The sequence below is a fragment of the Mus pahari genome, chromosome 19, assembly GCF_900095145.1.
Source record: "Mus pahari chromosome 19, PAHARI_EIJ_v1.1, whole genome shotgun sequence".
Classification (NCBI taxonomy): Eukaryota; Metazoa; Chordata; class Mammalia; order Rodentia; family Muridae; genus Mus; species Mus pahari.
The window spans coordinates 24,791,540-24,805,351 of NC_034608.1; the positions used below are offsets into that span (position 1 = coordinate 24,791,540).

The 13,812-nt window shown below is 36.2% G+C and overlaps 1 pseudogene; it reads right to left on the minus strand.

The window, feature by feature from the left end:
* Positions 1-12,244: 12,244 nt before the first annotated feature.
* Positions 12,245-12,943, minus strand: LOC110337152 (annotated as a pseudogene).
* Between the last annotated feature and the right edge of the window lie 869 nt (positions 12,944-13,812).

The window sequence follows — 13,812 nt, forward strand, 5'->3', positions numbered from 1 at the left end:
TCTCTAATGCCCTCCTATCATTATCTTTAATTATCTGACTATGTTTTTTTAAGAAACTATAAGTAACTTCTGTCAAACCAGGAGGGGGACAATGACTGGACTGTAAAAAGGATTAAAAAAATAATAGTTTAAGCATGGTATTAAAAAGAAAAATAAAATAATGGATTTTTAAAAGTGTTAAATGCATTAAAAGTCAAAAAAGAATATACTCCTCATCTTTTCTTTTAAAAGTAATTTTCTATTTTGCATTCATTGTGTATATTAATGTATATATGAACCTGTAGAGGTCAGGGAATATTTGAGAATCAGTTTCTGCTTTCAATTTTATTGAGGCAGTTTTCCTCACTGTTTCTGTCACAACACTGTGTATTCCAAGCAATCTGAACCTATGCCATTCTTCAGGATCTTGAAAATTACATCGGCCAACCACTGTACTCTTTTTGTGGAGGTTCTTTGGATCAAACTCAGATTATTAATTGTGAACTACATATGTTTTTACCCATTGAATGATCTTGCCAGCCTCCTACTTTTATCTTTGAAAGATCAAGGCTTGGGGTGGAGAGATGACTCAGTGGGAAAAGTACCTGAGAAATAAATGTGGAGACCAGAGATTGAATCTTCACCATTCATTTAAAACAAACAATCAATCAATCAAACAAACAAACAAAAAACTGGAAGTGGTTATGAACTTGGATAATAGTAGTATTATAGAAGGTGCAGGTAGTAGGATTACTGGGACTTGATGGCTAGAAACCCATTTCAAGTTTAATAAGAGACCTGGTCTTGATGGAATATGGTGGAGAATGAAAAGAAGTATATCCAAAGTTCTGCTCTCTTCCATATGGACAGAGAGGACCATTTAAGATTCCAAGTACACACATGCACATTTCTCCTCTCCTCTCCCCTCCCCTCCCCTCCCCTCTCCTCCCCTCTCCTCTCCCTGTCTCTGTCTCTCTTTCAGTCTGTCTTTCTTTCTCTGTATCTCTCTCTCTCACACACACACACATCTGGATACACGCACACATAGACACACATACACACACATAGAAACACACACACACACACACACACACACACACAGCATGCATGCCTGGGCTTGTTATTCTTCAAAAGCAATCCATAAAGGGAGAATAGCTCATACTATTGCTATCTGACTCAATTCTTTTTTACAACTTATATGAAGAGTTTTCAAATAGCCATATAAGTTGAGCCCTCAGCAAACTGCAACAGGGACAGGAGATGAAATTGGAGTGTTAGTGTTTTGAAAATATATTGCCTCTTTTAAAGTAAAACTAAGTTGAAGGTCAATGATTTCAATCTCATTTGCAAATCTCCCTTTCCTAAAACTACCCAGAAGTAAATGGTGCATGGTTTGATGACATCTTCGACAACAATGTAAAACTACATGCTGAGTACTGCATAGATTTTGATATTTTTTTGAAAAATGTTAATTTCTCAACATGAGAAGATATTTAGTCAATTATGTATAAAGTTATAATTACAGATACAAATCATTACAATGATTGGTTGTCTTTTAAGGTACACAATTATATGACCATGGGCTATTTAAATATATAAAAACATAAGAATTTCTGCTTGCTTACACCCATATACTACTAAACATTTTCTTTAATTTGCCATATTTCCAGATTCTTTTGGTTTTATGTAAGGTACTATGTTCCTCATGAGCCTTTACTTTATAACATCTACTGTTTACAGAGATAAGAACAACTTAAACTTGATTTGTGGGGGTAAATGATCTTTATGCTATTTTATTGACTCCTGATATTATAGAAATTTTTAATAACATTTAAATTCAACCTGACAGAAGAATAAAAGATTAATTCTCAATTAAATGTCTATTGAGAGGAACCAAGGAGAGAATGGTCATTCTTGGGCTATGCAACATCATTATATATTAGATATTTGTTACATCTAAAAATTATTGGAGGGAGATATGGTTTAGCAAGGATCAGCAATTGAGAACACAGTCACAAAGATCTATTTAACATATGTTGGAAATTTCTAAGTTTTTGATCCAGTTAGATGGAAAATTTAAATCATCCTTTTTTTTTTTAATCCCATAAACCAGAGCACCTGAATTCTGTTATCTTTAAACCTTAATTAGCTAAATGCAAAGGAGGTCAGAGACTTAATTTGGTTAATGAGAGTTGGAGATAAGGATGGAAATTTCTCGAGTAAAAGCTCTGCATGCAGAGAAATAAGGTCTAATAGAGACAACTCAGTTTTCCAGATAGCCAACTTTTCCAGAAGTTGAATACAAATGCAGTTCAAAATGAAATTAGAAATCAGTTAATGGCAGATTAATGTAATATGTAGGAAAGATAAGAGGCAGGCTCATCTCAACAGACATGAGGCATTATGCCCCTTTTAATCAACTAGCCTTCTGTTTTCTTTACCTATCATGATTTATTTGAACGCTTCATACCATGTGCATTTGTAATATGTGGCCTTTTCTCACGGGCAAGGTCACCGTGTAATACAAATGATTTTGTATCTAATGTGCTATTACAATAAATATAGGAAAAGGGGCTTTCCTTCTTGTGGGTCCTTGTGGACTTGAGTCTAGTTATTCTTGGTTCTCATCCAAAGTTCTTACAGTATCCTATGTCCCATTCCACAGTGTATTTATGCCTGTTTGTTGCCAAATTTAGATGATCATCTTAGTAGTTGATATGGTTAAAAACTATCTTGGGAAATAAGAAAAATTAACTTGAATAATTGAGCTAGCCTCTTCCTCATTATTTGTAACCACATAATTTTCCAATTTAAAAAATAAGAAAGAAAAATAAAATTGTTTTTATGGGAATCTTGTGTTTATTGACAGAAACCAAAAGTGTGCAGTGATTAAAACAGTTAGTATAAATTCTCTAATTTGAGCCTAAACATTCCTATTTTTTATATTTATCAAGCATATGTTAGATTTGTAAATATACCTGTATTACAATAAAATTCATCCAAAAATTAAATTTATATGCAATAAATTCACAGCAAAGACATTATGCAAAATATTTTGAGGAGTTAAAAGGAAATAAATTTCATAAACAGTTGGATTTACAACAAAAATATATACATATACTTCTATGCATTTTTATAATTTAAATAATGTTATGTCTTTAGTTTTTAACTGTATAATATATTGAAAGTATCCTTTGAAAAATGCCTTGAATATATGGGACATGATTTTTTAGTGATAAAGACAAAATTTAATTCTAATATTATCTTTAGCACATAGCATATATTTACCTGCCTCTGGCCATCCATTAAACCACATCAAAATAAAATTTTCACTTATTGTTTAATCATACAGGCCAGAAGAACTATTTACACTTATTCTTCAGGTGAAAGAAGCAAAAAACTTCTCCTGGCTTTAATTCATATTGTCTTTTTTTCTCAGCATATATTCTTTAGAGTGAGACGTGATATAATCCTGTGAGTGATTTATAAACTAAATTCTCATATGAAAAAAGTAGGAACAGAGAATGGGATACAAGGAAAATCTAAGCAAGATCATGACCTCACGTGTGGTCTGAACCCACTTGCTGCTAATGGAAACATGGAGCATGGAACATGAAGCAACCTTAAAGGTGGTTTATTTTATAGACATTTTTATAATACTTTATCCTATGCTTGCATCAGGTGTGGACTGTATGGTTATATGGGACAAATGCACTGTGTATGGACCTGGTAACTTTAACTGACTAAAATGAATTTTTAAAATGAGTATGCCACCAGCTTGACAATGATAACAAACTCAGAACAAAGAGCAGGAGGAGAAGGTGTAAAATAGCCTTAAAACTACTTCCAATTTTCAATATAATCCAGAGAATATGTTCAGAATGAATATTTCATAGCAATCTTTATTTCAACATTTTTCTTAATGCCTAATATCATAGGAATGGTTAGGAAGATTTTTACCTTCTGAAAAGGGTAGAGTATATATATATATATATATATATATATATATATATATATATGCATATATATGCATATATATATATATATATATAAATTTCATTTAGGAAAAACATGGGTAGTCTTTGTTTAGACTTATTGCTATTTTATATTAAAATTATTTTTAGTATTTAATTTTGACAATTTTATACATGAATTACCATATTCTAATTGTACTTACTGCAACCTTGTTTTATATTCCTGACACTCTTGCCAAACTTTAGTCTTCCATGCAAATATCTTTTCTTTTTTTTTATTAATTTTTATTATTATTATTTTCTTTATTTACATTACAAATGCTATCCCAAAAGTTCCCTATACCTCTCCGCCCCTGCTCCCCTACCCACCCACTCCCACTACTTGGCCCAGGCCTTCCCTTGTGCTGGGTCATATAAAGTTTGCAAGACCAAGGGGCCTCTCTTCCCAGTGATGGCCGATTAGGCCATTTTCTGCTACATTTGCAGCTATCATTTTGTTTTGTGTTTTTTTTCTATTGAGTTTAACTAAGGTTTGGAAGTGACACTGTGTTTTGAATCATCCCTTGTAGCTTGCATGGCTCACTAAAGACAAGGATTACTTCTTCCACACAATCCATCAGTGGCCAATAGATCACCTATAAGGGAATAAAGTTCTCTCATATCCCTTATTGACTATTGACTAATCTAGTCTTGTGGAAACAACCATTTCTACTGTGAGGTCATAATTTTTATGGCTATGTAATTTATTAATTATAGCACTGTTTATCCTTTCTCTTATCTTCTAGATTTAAAGTATTTTCTATATGTTTGATTATGCCAAGTAAAGCTATAGACTGGCATTGATATAAGCCAAATCACACTCTAGAATATACTGGACTCAGAACAGTATTTTTTTCAATAAATTTACTTTTTGAAAATGACCAAGCAAATATTGTAATTAATAAACAACACACTCATATCCAACCACACTGATAACAGTAACTAGTGTACTCAGAATCTGGAATAAAAGAGAACACAAAGAAATACGATGTAAGCCGAAATCTGGATTCAGTCAATCAGAATTAATGCCATGAAACTTTTTCTGGATGAATCAAGAAAGTCCTCTCAATATATCTATTCTAAATGGAGTGTTGCTGTGAAGGAAGAAGGCCTTCAATTCAATAAGAAATCTCCAGATGGTAGCTCTTTAGGTCTATCAACCACATCTAATTCAAGAGACTTACTGTGTCATTTTGCTTCAATCCTAGGAAAGCACTCAAAGAGAAGCATCACTTCAGTCTTAGTTCTACAAGAATAAACATAAGTATTATTTCAAACTCAGATTGTTTCAGTGAATCCAGCACAGAGCCAAAGTTTTATGCACTATAAGAAAGAGAAAGGTGGCTTTGGCAGACACTGGAGGATTTTAGCTGTTATTGTAGCGAAAGCAGACTAATACAAAACAGCTGATATGTTTGCTGAGTTTGTCTCTTTAGCATCTTGTTAATGAGATGATGAATGAGTTAGCCCTATATTATCTGAAGAATTAATGCTTATAGAAACAAGTTTGGATCTAAAATTGTTTTATCAGTTCATTGTAAAGCAGTACTGAAACAAGCAAACAAAAAAGTTCGCTGAACTTTTCCCAGCTGACAAGTGGCATAACTGAGATATGAACACCGACATTCTGCCTCTAAAGAGTCTGTACATGGAAGAGTTATACCACACAGATGCTACAGCAAATGTGTGACTTTACATGAACTCAGAATCTGTGGGGACCATTTTGTGGCTATTTTTAGACAAAACAGTTACACAAGTGAAAAATCCATAGCAGGCTGAAGAAAATGAGATCAGAATGCAGAAAGCTGTAGAAATGAGCAGTATTACGCTATGAGGAAGCAATCTCAAAACCTACTTCAACATGAAGTTTGCTATATCGCACGTAGTTCAGTCTGATTCCGTAACTAGGCCTTGATTTTGTCTGAGCAAAGTTGAATTTATCTCTGTTCAGAGCAACCAAATGAGGCTTAACTAAGCCAAATGCTTTAATGATATTAGAAATACATTTTACACGGTACCAGATGTTGAAATGAAATAATGACTAAAAATTAATGTTTAAGCAGCAATTTCAGGCATTAAGAATTATGATTATTCATAAGAATGTATAGTCAAGGGTAACTACAAATTTGATAACTTGGTGTGTGTATGATTTATTTGAAAATTTCAGTAAGGTTACCACTTTGGAAATGTGGGGATGCATTATAGTGGGAAGTCAGAAATTATCCGAATACAGGAAGAGTGGAGCAGAATTAATAATGAAAATATCAAGTGACTATCATTAGACACCGCAAATATGCGTGTCTTTTCTTTCTAAGTAAATGACAAAACAGACCAAGAGAAATTAGCCATAGCACTTAAAATAATCAATAGTAATTATCTGACAAGAACTCTTGAGAAAGAAAAAGTAAAGTGAATTGTAGTTTGAAAAAGGATATGAGGGGAAAGCAATAGAAAAACAGTAGTGTCAACAGCAGTGAAATATGCTTTACTTTGTAACCATGCGAGATAATTCAAATTATAGCACTAGGTATTATTTATTTAAGTAGATCAGTATATCAATGGATGTGGAAATGTCTTCACATGTAAGTTATAAACACCTGAATATCAAGTGCAGGGTTTTTAATATTTTGAGTAAAACCCATCACCTAAGCACATTTTATGAAAATTAAGACAAGCTATTGAAGATAAGTGAATTTTTCATTGCATTAAAAAATACTTTGAGAATTTCATATAGGATCACTTTATTTATATCATCCCCACACCTGTTTTCCTCTGTTGAATACTCCATCTTAAATTCATGAGCTCTTCTTTAATTATTTTACATACATGTATATATGTATATGTGTACAAGATAATGAGTCCACTTAGTGTGACTCATATTTAGTATTGACCATTTGATCTGTCTATTATTTTTATTAAGGAAACATTATTGATATATGTTTACAATGGTATTTACAATTGTGTATATAAAGACATGAGTAGATACATTATTTCTTTTTATTTATTTTCCACTCCAGATTTTATTAACCTCCTCATCCCCCCCCCCACTGTTCCATATACCATACCTCTTCCCCATCCCTCTGTCTCCACAAGGATGTCCTCATCCCCTACTCCCCACCCCACCTGACACGTGATTTTTTTCTGTAAGTTTAAATTCACTTCAAGGCTCAAGTCCTAATACAGAACTACTTTAATTATTGCAACCAGGAAGGATTCTGATAGAGTAAAAATGTAGGCTATAAAGGTTTGTTAGAATACACACACACACACACACACACACACACACACACACACACACACACACAGAGGCAAACACAAGCACATGCACACACAGACACAGAGGCACACACGGGCACATGCACACATGAGCACATGCACATACACACACACACACACACACAGAGAGACAGACACACATGAGCACATTCACACACAAACACTCACAGAAAGGGGGATGTTGTCCTCAAATTCATTTATTTCTTGCTAATTTTACTACTTATGTCTATGTTATTCTCTCTAACATTCCTACCTTTTGGTTGGATGGGTTCTATTCCTTTTGTATCTTGTTGAGCTGATGAGGCCAAAACCAATCAAAATGCTCACAAAGCTTCTCTTGCTTCATTGTTCATAGCAGTGGATTTCTGGGGTCATCTGTGTCTTCATCCATTTGCATTCACATCCATGGAACACTTTTTTTCATATCAGTATTTCACAGAGTGAGAATGAAAGTCTGTAGGCTTTCCAAAGTGGTCTCAGAAGTTACAAAACAATGACCTATAAGGATGAAAACCTATCTGCACCTCTGTTTTCCACTTCTTTACTTTGTGTTGTCTGTTTACATTTGCACTCAAGCATGTTGTGGTCTGAATCAAGAATGATCCCTAATAGGATAATGTATTTTGACACTTAATCTGAAGTTGGCGGCACTGTTTGTGGAGGTTACAGACCCTTTAGAAGGCAGAGCCTTTCTGGAAGAAACATGACACTGGATACAGGCTTCTATATTTCCCTCTCTCTACTTCTGTGTGAGGTTGGTAAGTGAATTCTCAGCTGTGGTCTTGCTACCATCACTAGCTGTTACTATGTCATCTCTTCCACTATAGACTCCAGGCCAATGGAATTATAAGCTAAAATAAGCATTCTTCCTTAAGTTTCTTCCAGTCATGGGATGTTATCAGAGTAATAGAAAGAAACAAATATACTATGTTAGTCACTCAAAGAGAGTTGATCTAGGAAGCAATAACCCCTAAGCCTCCTCCTGTTCAGTTCTACTTTAAGGCTGAGACACAAATTATAAACTTTTATGCACCTTAAATTCCAGAAAAAGAAAGACTACAAGCCAGAGTGGATATAAATGTATATGTGTGTGTGTGTGTGTGTGTGTGTGTATATATATATATATATATATATATATATATATATATATATATATATATACAATTTGTAACTATTAACTTGATTTTTTATTATTATAATTTCAGTACAATGTCAAATGGTTCACAGACAAAAATCTTAAAGTAGCAAATGCTTTTAAATGCTTACTTTTAATTTTATGTTTGGGAATGTTGTTTTTCATGTATTTATGAGATCCACTTCTATGTCTACTGTCCATGGAGGGGAGAAGAGCAAATCAGATCCCATAAAACAGGAGACATGGTGTTTGAGTGTTTGTGAGCAGCATGTAAGTGCTAAGAGGTATACTTGGATCCTCTGAATGAGCAGAAAATGCTTTGAACTCCTGAACCATCTCTGTGGCCCACAATTTTTTCCAAAGGGCATTAAGGTTTAATCCAACTGATAAAACAATGAAAATTTCCATATGCCAATGTAGTGTGCATTTCTTTATCAGACTGCCAAACTTGTCCAACAAAAGGTTGCAAGACTGAATCAGATACTCCATAACAGTAAGAACTCAACATAAGAACACATGAATCTTGCATTATTTTCAGCAGGGATATACAATTTGGTCAGAGGCAAAAATGGGTATAATGCTTTTCTCAGATGATTATGCTAGAAATATAAGCAGTCGTATTTTAACAAAAGCAACACTGGTAGGTTCAGGTAACTCTTGAATATATTAACTTTCTAACAATGCTAGCCATAGCTTGCAAAGAAAATAGATCGGCATCCACTCTAAATTTAGGAATAATGTATGCAAAGGGTTTTGCGCTTTTAGGAAACATAATGGTGTTATTTTATGCTCTGCCACTTTATGTTTTAGGGATATTCCCTCTTTGACGTCTAGAGTGAGTTTCAAACAGAGTGCAATTTTCACCAGTTTAATGCAAATGAAAAGTGAATGCATGATTTATAGAAGATAGAAAATTATATTTCTTATATATAAGAAGTATATTCCCTACATATTTTGGTCTACATAAATATTTTTAATGACACAGGAATGAGAAAAGGGGTTTATAAAATGATATGGATTACTCATGAGCTCCAAAAAATTAATGCTTTTAAAGTCTTAACTTGAAATTCAAATAGTTTCATATTTCAACTTTTGTTGATCAACAGAAAGTCTTTACATTTACATATGTTTTCATATAATTTCAATTTTCTGGCACATTTCAATATGCAAATCAGATAGAAAAACTTACCTTTTGGGTTTCTTCTTTTTTTTTTTTTTTTTTTTTTTTTTTTTTTTTTTTTTTATTATTATTACCGTGGCATATTTGCATCTTTGTTTTGAGTCATGGCTATCAATCTTTTCCTACTTCCTCATGCTCTCAATTATTCTTTTTATAAATTCATTCTTCTCTCATATATTACTTCCTGACCACAATTTCCCCTCCCTCATTCTCACCCCCTATCTTTTCCAACCTTCCTTCTCCCCACTGCCCCCAGAGAGGTCAACTAAACATCACATATCAAGTTGCAATAAGAATAGGCACCGCCCTTCATGTTAAGGCTAGACAATGCAACCTAATGGGAGAAAAAGGTTTCCAAAAGCAGGCAAGAGTCGGAGATAGCCTAGAATCACACTGTTAGGAGTCCCATAAGAAGAATAAGCTACAGAACCATAGCATGTACACAGAGGGCCTAGGTCATATGCATTCAGACTCCCTGATTGTGAAAGCTGTCTTTGTGAGCCCCTATATGCCCGGATGAGTTGATTCTGAGGGCTTTCTTGTGGTGTGCTTGACCCTTTTGTCTCCCACAACACTTCCTCCCCATGTTCCTCAGGACAGTTTGAACTCTGCCTTATGTTTGACTGTGGGGTCTCTGCAGCTGTTTCTAGCAGTTGAAGAATAAAGTCAGTTATGATGATGAGTATGCTAAGCTCCTGCCTATGAGTATAGGAGAACATCATTAAGAATAATTTCATTGACTTTTTTAATCTTACAGTGTTTGGTTCCATTCTAGATCCTTAGGATATCCAGCCTCTGGTTCCTGGTCCTCCAGGCAGTATCATTCATCCTCAGATAAATCTTTACAATGAATTTAAATGCAGCCATGAGAAACTTCATTACAAAGACTGATTTTTTAAAAAGAAAATCTTAAAAATTATATATATATATATATACACACACACACACACACACACACACACACACACATACAAACACACACTTGCTTTAAATTCCAAGCAACAGAAATGGAAGCCTTAGCTCAGCTCATCCAGGGCCTCACACACAGTAAGCAAGCACTCCAACACTACAGTGCTCCTTGACTTAGGAAGATACAGGATTTAGATCCCAGAATGGTAATTAGCCTCGACTGTTTCTCCAAGATTGCAAAGCATTTTGGTCACCTCATTTCCCAATGCTCCATAATAGTGATCTCTGGAACTCACCAACCTTGTAATTGGCGTGTTCTAAGGCACTGTTATGTAGTCCAAAGTGACTGAACTAACTCAGAGGTTCACCTGCCTCTGCCTCTGTAGTGCTGTGACTAAAGGCGAGCATCACTATTATGGCTGTGTTGGCACTGTCAGATGCCTGTCTCAGCCTCACAGAGATGTTTTGAAGGGCCCCATGAAGCCAAGGTTACAGGAAATCTCAAGGCAAACATTGGTTAAGAATGTGGACCCCTGATGTGGGTTTTAGGGAAAGGGCAGACAGGAGGATCCTTAAGCCAAGGGAGAAATTTATTGGGCATTTTCTAGGTACACGTGGTTTAGGAAACAACAGTCTATCACTGCATTGGTTTTTGTTTGTCTTTAAAGTTTTCTCTATGTGTAGCCCTGGGTATCCTGCAACTCTGTAGGGCATGCTGGCCTGGCCTTGAACTTAGGAGATCTGCCAGTCTCTGCCTCCCAAGCACTGTGACTAAAGGTATATACCACCAGGGTCAGCCGAACAGTAGTTCTTAATAGAAAACAAGTGGTTAAACTTCAGTCCCCTCCTGTAGCACAGACTGACTAGCTTAACAGAGGAATGTGTGTAAAAAAGCAGGCTGTCCTCACAAATACTTCCAGGTGCTAAGATGGTATGTATCACTGTCATGGAGTTCCAAGCACAATGTATGGATGTATGTGTGTGTGTGTGTGTGTGTGTGTGTGTATGTGTGTTTATAGCACAGGGATCCCCCATCCTAAATCCTGAGCTATAGGGAAGGACTGTCACTGCAGGCTAGGGCACAAATGCTGTTACACTGACCCAGTGACAGCAAGCCTGAGAGGTTTCAAAGCAGACAGTGCAGTTGCAACATGGTCTTACACCACAAGACCAAATATGGCCTTTGTCACTTTTCTAACTGCATTTTCTGAGGAACAAGCCCCTAGGTTTGTACAGCTATAATTCCAGCATCTAGGAGGAGGCAGGACTGCTGTAGAGTGTAAGGTCAGCAAGGACTATAAAGGGAGAACTTGCCTTGAAAAAAAACAAACAAACAAACACAAAGCTACCTACCCTGACCAAAAAAAAAAAAATCAGGACCTTCTTTGTCCAGATTCAAGTGTGCCCATTGGTCTGGCCCACTGCTTTAAGAGTTTGGAGGGGGTGAGAGGGATGTTGGAGCTATTTGCCCACCCAACATTAAACACCAAGATAGAAGGCAGGATGAGCAGGGTAATTCTTTCCTCCAGAGCATGAGTTGATTTCAGAGACAGGCAGCCAATGTGAACAATCATCCCCTTCCATGGATTGGGCTGTGGTGTCGTTGTCTCCAATGCTCACTCACACCTTAATGTCACTCGCCAGGCTTCTTCCTTCAGTTTCTGAAGGCAGTACATAGTCTTTGAAGATACTTGATCATTTTAAACAACAAAATTGCTTCCAAAGCATGCTTCTGGAAAACCTGCATCTGCTTCAGTTGAGCTGCTGAATGAGCTGATTGATCTGATCTCCCCGGGAGCCAGGTGAGCCCATTTCCTTGAGGAAGCCCACTCTGATCTTGGTAGCATGGCGGGCCACAGAGAGGTGGAAAGGCACAGGAAAGAAGAGACCTCCTGGAAATGCTTCCCAGGGGAGGCAATTTCATGGATGAGGTCTTCCAGGCAATGACACCAAATCTCCCCAGGTGCTCCTCGATCACCATGTTTTCTGTCCGTCAGAGGGACTGTCTTAATCTTTGCTTGTCCACGTTTCAAGATGAGTTCCTGGACAGACTTCAGATTTGGAAATCCCCAGGTCACATAATGCTCCACCGTGTGCAGCATTCTTAAACTCTGAGGGGTGACCTTGACAAAGACGCCACTGAACAATTTCTTCAGGCCAAGTTTCATGATGGTACTATTTACCAATAAACCCACTCCTTCAGTCCTTTCCATGAGTATAAGGAAGCACCTCCAAAGCTCGAGGCTTCACCTCTAGTCGCTGTACACGCACCTTGTCACACTGCTGCTGCCAGGAATCGTGTATGAAAGATTCTAGTGGTCCAAACCTGAATTGTTTCCCTTTTCTCTCTCTCTTTGCCTGAGTGGCTTCGAGGGCTTGATAAGCCTTCCTTTATTTCAGGAGATTTTCTGGAACCAAAGAGATCTTTTTTCTTTCCCCTTCCCCCACCATCTTTCCGGTGCTTCAACAACTTCTCATGAAGACTGAATTTTTTTTTTTTTTTTCTAGACAGGGTTTCTCTATGTGAGTCCACATGAACCCCTCTAGTTGATTCAGTGGTCCATGATCTCTTGGTGTCTTCCATCCCCTCTGACTCTTACACTTTATCCTTCCATTCTTCTGTGAGGGGAAGAACCCAGTGGATACCTCAAGTTAGATTTTCTCATGTAGTATATGGTTATGGATTTCTGCACCCTCTTCCATCTGCTGCTTAGTGGAACAAGATGCCAATCTTAGGTCTTTGGGCTACCTAATCTCTGGTTCTTGGCCATCCAGGCATTATAGAGCATGGGCTCCCTCTTGTGGCGAGTTAAACCAAACATTGCTTTGCCACTCCTACAAATTCTATGCCACCATTGCCCCAGCACATCTTGCAGGCAAGATAGATTGTAGGGCAAGGGTTTTATGACTGGATTGGTGCCCAGGTTTATCTTTCTGTAGCCTGAAAAGTACATTCCTATGCCAAAGAGATATTCAAAAGTTATTGGAGTTGCGCTTTCAGAGTAAAATAATCAAAGCAAAATAAAAATACATGTCATTGCATCTATGTGTTTCCATAAACACTTTTTTTTTTTACTAATAAAACTATCACTAATGTTCATTTGAGTCTAAGACTTACAAATAACACAGGTTATACTTGCACACGTGAGACTTGGCTTCCTCATTTTACACTTAAGTATCCTCTGTTACAGAAAAATAGGGAGTACTTATTATATATAACCTCCTTTTATCCATCTTTTCCTTTTTTACTATTCTTTCTTTCTGTTTGTAACCTAACTTAAAATGTAGTATTTCTTCAATTATTAACCCAAAACTTTCAG